Genomic DNA, 6,251 nt, shown 5'->3' with positions numbered 1-6,251 from the left:
TCCTAGCCCCAGACTGACCTCTGACCCCAGCACTAGACTTGACTGTTACCAAAGTCCCCAGCCCTACACTGACTGTCCTAGGCAACCCAGCCAGGCCCAGACCCAGCGGGTGGTCTCTTGAATGCCTTGAAGGTGCAGTTGGCTCCCTGTCACCTGTCCCTTCTGCCCCAGCCCCAACCAGCTGCCTGCTCATGACCGGTGGTATATGAGGGTGAGGCTGGGATGTGTGGGACCCTTGGCATGAGGGGTGTCCTCTGGCAGCCCTGCCCACGCCAGCCTGAGCTGGAGGGCAGTATCCAACAGGTGCCCAGGCTTAGAGGCGAGGTGATGTAGGACACACCCTGTCCGCTCGCCCACGCACGCTGCCCGGGCCAGCCCGTGCGCATGTGTTCACACGCCGCCGTCCTGGGAAGGCATGGGCCCTAGGGCCTGGTGCCAGCTCTGTCCTAGCACTCAGGGGGCACCCGTTGCCCTCTGTCCTTGTTGGATGTCCTCTGGGAGCTCCCTCAAGACCCCGACAGGCAAGCCTTGTCTGTGGGCCTGGAGGGGGCCCTAAAATAGCAGCTGGCCTGGCTTGGGGCTGGCACGAGGAGCACATGCGTGACAGGGCGTGTCCAGGGGGGTCGGGCCTGTCTGTGCTGGCCCTGCTTCTGAGTCTCACAGACCCTTGCTCGCTGGAAAGAAACAGCAGAGCTGGATGCTCCAGGGGTCCTCCCGGGGACCCCCCTACCAACTGCTGCCTGTTGCAAGTGGAGGCCAGATGTTCTGTGCAGGCCGCAGCTGCGGGGCAGACCCCTGTCCCATTTGCAGTCCCAGCGTCGCTGGCCCCATGGATACAGTGGGATGACCTGCTCTCCAGGGGCCCAGGTGATGCTTTGATATACCATAAGGCATTTTTCAGAGTTTGCCCTTCACCTTGGGAGGCTGGGTGGGGGAGTCTGTTCGAAGTGAAGGACGCCAGCAGGAGCCCTGGGCAGTCTGAAGAAAACTCCTTCTGGCTGCTCTCTGGACTGGCTGACGGGCCCTTTCCCACTTTGGATGCACTTTATGCCACGATCAGGCCTGGCTTTTCCTTAGACTTCCCATGTGACCTTGGGCTTGGCTCTGAATCCTCTGGGCCTCAGTTTCTCCATCTGTACATGGGAAGCATTGGGAAAACGAGAGGAGAGACGTGTGTGCTTCTCCTCCCTCTCCTGGGCCCTCGCCTTCGGCTCCCTTGGAGGGCACTCTGGCCACCTTCCCTCATGCCATTGGGTGTCCTGGGTGAGCACGGAGGTGTGTCTGGAGAAGGCTGGTCCCCCGGGAAGGACGTACTCGGAAGCCAGTGGGTGTGGGTGTGTGAGAATCCTTGGGCAGGGAAGGACGCCGCCATGCTGGGCACGGCTGAGTCATGCTCTAGCGGCGCCTTGCCCCAGGGTGCTGGAGCTGGCGCCACCCTGGGTGTGGTCACTGAGCTGTGGCCCTGGGCAGAGCAGGCCTGGGTGGTCTGGGATGGGGTCCTGGGTGATGAGGGGCCAAGGAACTGACTTCTGAGATGCTAAGCCCGTCGGCCTCCCCCTGGCCTTGGTCTTGCGTCACCATCCAGGACCGTGGTCACCCACACCCTGAGAATACTTTGGGGAGCCCGGGAACCCTGAGCTTTGGGCCTGGGAATTGTCAGGGTGCCGCAGGAGGGGAATAGGGCCTGGGAGCCAGCGACTGCCCTCGAGGCCAGCGGCCCCCAAAAAAGCAGGCCAGGAGGCCAGTACAGAGACCTATCTGAAGTGGACATGGCGGTAGGGTGTACCCCTCAGTGAAGGGCTCACAGTGTGGATGTTAGGGGTCCCCTGGGAATTCTGTGACTGGTCTGAGGAGGATTAAAGTTGAAGGCAGGGGTTGGAGCGTGCTGTGGCATGGCTGGACACCATGGGGGCTGGGATGTGACTTGCATGGTTCCCCTATTTATAACAAGTGATTCAGTCCTCACTTACTCACCCCTTCCTGAGCCTGCCCCCCTTCCCCCCAGCCCTGGGTGGGCAGCGGGGCCCACCCACTTGCCAGTGCCCTGCCTTCCTCTAGCCGGGTGCCCGCCTCTGAGGGCTGCCCATCGAGCTGGTTGTTATGGTGGCTGCATTGGGCTGGGGGTGAGGGGTGGGGGGCTGATGGTCAGGCGGCACTTGGCTGGGCAGCCCAGGTTAGCGGCTGGCTCTGGGCCCGGCCCAGGGAGCCTCTGCGGAGAGTCTGGGCCCATTAGGCAAAGCGTTAGTGACAGGCTGGGAGGGCCGGCAGCAGCGGCGGGCAGGGCGGGGCCTGCAGCCCTTGGTATTTTCCGATCCCAGCTGCTCTGAGAGGGTGGAAAGTATTTGGGGACCAGGCTTGGGGGCGGTGGTGGTGGCGCCCCCGGCGGAAGCTGCCCCTGATTCATTCTTGGAGCATGGGGTTGGAGGGGGGGCAGGCATTACTGAGTTTGTCTCACGCGTCCACGCCCTGTCTGCGGAGCGTACTCAGACACACATCCATCCATCCATCCATCCATCGGTGTGGCCTGGGGCCTGCCATGCTCCCCTGGCCCAGGGGCTCTTCGTCCCTCCAACGCCTCCAGCTGCCAGGAGCTTGGCCCTCCCCGGACACCATCTCCCCAGAGCCTGAGAGACACGCTTATGGTAACGGGGGCCCTGCTTCTGGGCACCTGCATGGCAGTGCCCCCTCCACTGGAGACCCAAGCCTTTTGCGCCTGCGGGGATGGGGAGTGGCCTTGGCCCTGGCCCGGGGCTCTGTGCAGGGGAAACCCCACAGGAAACGGGCCTGGCCAAATGGCCGCCCTTCCCGTTCTCGTCCCTGGGACACGAATGTGCTGTCTCACTTCCGGAGGCGGCCCAGGGAGGCTGGCCGCCCCGCGGGGCCTTGTCTGCTCCCAGTTGGTGCCCCTAGACCTTGAGGGGACAGGGCTGGGCTAGGGCCCGACCGTAAAGTGGGTGGCTGATGTATGTATGTGTGTATGGAGGGTGGGGGCACAGAGCGGGACAGCTCACGCCACCTGTCTCTCAGTAGTGGCCACCGTCTCCCAGATGTGGGCGCTGGGGTCCTACCCGTGTGCAGCATCCTCCGTGCCATCGTTCTTCCTGTTTCTGCCTGGTGGCTGATGACAGAGTGGCCCTGTTCTCATTACACGTAGCACTCACGGGATCCCTGCCCTGACATGATCGCTGCCTTGCCGATGGGGAAACGGAGGCCCAGAGAGGTAGCGTGGCTTGCCCAGAGCCACCCAGCTGGGAAGCTGCAGAGCCAGGGTTCAGATGCGGCCAGACTGGCTCCAGAGCTGGGGACTCCTAGCCACAGGGCTCTCATCCTACGGGAGGTCTCTGTTTACTGAACACAGGGCTGGCTTCACAGGCGTGTGATCTCCGCTGTTCACAGGGTCTCCCCCCCACTAAGAAGGACCTGGAGCATGGTTTGATGCTGTGCTGCCGTCTTGAAATTCTTTATTTGTGAACAAGGGGACCCGAGTTTTCATTCTGCACTGGGTCCCACAAAGTCTGTAGGTAGTCTTGGTGCTGGGTACTTGCTAGACGACACTCTTGGTAAACCTCACTGTGCTACGTGGTAGAGACTCTTGGCTCCATTTTACAGATGGGGAGACTGAGGCTTGGAGGGCATTTGGGAAACCACTGATCTGGGATTTGTACCTCGAGTCCGGTGCTTTGGGGGCGTGTGTGCTTGGGGGGAGAGCTGGGCGCCCGCTGCTGGCATCCGCTCTGGTGGGGCGCGGGCTGAGACCTGGCCGCGGAGGAGACAGGGCCACGGGGGGGAGGCCCTAGTGGTTTCCTCCTGCCCTTCAGGCTTCTAGGAAGTGGCGCCAGCTGGGGTGAGATCACTTCCTCACCCGCCTGCCCGCCACCCCCTCAGCTTCCTCTCCCCATGGCCCCATTTAGCCTGCCCAGGGCTCAGTGTGGGGGGGGGGGTGTGGAGAAGAAAGGGAGGGGGGACCTGGCTCTAGGAGTTCCTGCAGCCTCCCTGGCCGAAAGTGACCCTTGGGGTATCTCTAGCTCTCTGGGCCTGGGAGGCATGGCTGGGGCTGGGGGTGTCCAGACTGGTGGTCCCGCTTTCTCTGTATCTGCTGATGCACGTGGGGAGAAAGGGCTTCCCTGCACGACCTCAAAGGATGGCAGCAAGCGGGAACCTGGAGGGCAGATGTCCGCAAATCTCATCACCTCCTTTTGTCTCTCCTAGGTGCCAGCCGCTGGCCCTGCCCGGTGCCCCCCCACCCCTGTGCCATGGCCGGCTGGGGTTCCTGGGGATGGGATTTGCTGCCTGTCACAAATCACATTGCCAGGGATTTCCAACTGACCCTGAGCCCTGCCTCTGGGGACACCGCTGTCACTGCCACCACTGAGGACACTGACCCGGGGATGGGGATGGGGTGGCAGAGAGGCCTCTATCGCCTGCATCTGGCCTGGGGAGCAGGGCTTAGCTGCTTGTGAGCAGGTCCACAGCAAGTTGTGTTCACAGTGGCTAAGTTCCGCCCCCCGGGGCCCCGCCTCCTCTGGCCCTGCCACCTCTTCCCTCCGCCTGCCTGTCTGACCTCCGGGCCTCCCTGGGCTCTGCCTCCCGTGCCTACTGAGCTGAAACACAGTTGATTTGTGCAGACTGGCTCAGTTCAGCAGGAACAGGAGTCAAGCCCCCTTGGAGTCTTTGGCCCCTGCCTTCCTTGGGTGGGCCAATCGCTGCCTAGGGAAAGAGATGAGGACCGTGCCTGGGACCTGTGTCTGGAGGAGGAACTTGGGGATGGGTGGAGCCTGAGATGGGGTGGGTGAACCCAGCTGTCTGTTGCAGCCCCCCTCCTCCAATTCTGCACTTGGGGTCCTCCACACAAACCCACCTCAGGCTGGGCTGTGCTCTCAGGGAGAATGGGCAGGTGGGCAGGCGGGTGGCTGGCTGGCCCTTCCACGAAAAAAGGAAGCTAGCTGTGTCCCTGCCTGGCCGACCCTTGGCCCCTCCTCTCCCAAGCCTGGTGGGGGCACAGCTGGCTTGTATCTTCCCAGCAGCCAGTTACCCAAGAGGAAGCTGCCTTGGGCCCCCAGACCGTTAAATGCCAACTCTGGGCTTCCGGAACCAGGCTGGCCTGACCTGAACCTGCCTGGCCCCTTCTCCCTGGGCCCTGCGGCTTCCTAACTTGGGGGGAGAAGCCACGACACCATCCTGGCACATGGGGCAGGGAATGAGGTCCCTGTAGGCCCAGAAAGGACACGAGCAGGCCTGCTCAGTCCTTGGGTGGTCCCAGGGCATGGAAGAGTTGAGACTTTGTCCATCAGCAGGTGGAATGGGGCTCTTCTGGGGGTGAGACTGGGGAGGCAGAGCAAAGCCCCCCAGGCTGTCAGAGTTGGCTCAGTGTACCCTTCCCCCACCAGGGCAGAGGCAGACAGCAGCTTGGGGAAGTCTGTGCTGTGTGTTGAGCCTGTTGTCCAATTAAATAAAAGCTGCCCCCTGCCTCATTTCCGAAGGCCTGGTGGTTTGTGATTTATTCTGGCCTCCAACCCTGGAGTTTCTGGCTTTTTGACTGGTTGATTGGTCTGAATTTACTGTCCTGGCATCCTGGACTCCTGACCTCATAGGATCCTCATCCCTGCCTCATCTGCTCTGTGACAGCTTAGTCACATGGGTGGAAAGGGTGCCCTTGTCATGGAAAGGTGACCTTGAGGAGTGTCCTAGGGATGAACGTTGACCCTGCGTGATACCCTGGGCTGGAGCGATTGATTTTCAGGGTTGGTGTGGTGACAGCCAGGACTGCTCTTGGAGGGACCTAGACGGGATCATGACGAGGAATGCCCTATGTCCAGGGCTGAGGGTGGGAGGGAATGGGACCCAATCTAAGCTGATGGTTAGGGGTGTCCCTAAGGGAAACACGGGACATTTGGGGATAACTGGGACCTGAAGGTTTTGATCTAGTGACATTTACAGATAACTTAGACATAAGGGACAACTTGGGCTGGGGGTAAGACTTGGGGTGTCTGGTATCTGAGAACGCTGGTGGGGAATTTGGGCTTGAGGTATGCATGTGGGCCCAAAGGGGACATCTGGCTGTGACTGGGACCTGAGTGGGGCCCTAGGTATGTGCGAAACACCTGTAGATGAGGTTGAGAGGTGAGGGTCACAGTAAGGAGCGACCCAGGTCTGAGGATATTTGGTGGCAGCTGGGACCACAAGGGCGAAAGCTGATGTAGAGCACTCAGAACTGCCACCCCTACACTCCCACGCCTCCAGGCGGCGATAAG

The 6,251-nt window shown here is 61.5% G+C and overlaps 1 pseudogene; it reads left to right on the top strand.

Annotated features, from left to right (window-relative positions):
* The first annotated feature begins 875 nt into the window (after window positions 1-875).
* Window positions 876-4,211, top strand: LOC130836486 (uncharacterized; annotated as a pseudogene).
* The last annotated feature ends 2,040 nt before the right edge of the window (window positions 4,212-6,251 follow it).

This window comes from Hippopotamus amphibius, chromosome 15, assembly GCF_030028045.1.
Source record: "Hippopotamus amphibius kiboko isolate mHipAmp2 chromosome 15, mHipAmp2.hap2, whole genome shotgun sequence".
Taxonomy (NCBI): Eukaryota; Metazoa; Chordata; class Mammalia; order Artiodactyla; family Hippopotamidae; genus Hippopotamus; species Hippopotamus amphibius.
The sequence above is the reverse complement of the archived record's forward strand: the minus strand, read 5'-3'. Positions and strand labels throughout refer to the sequence as shown.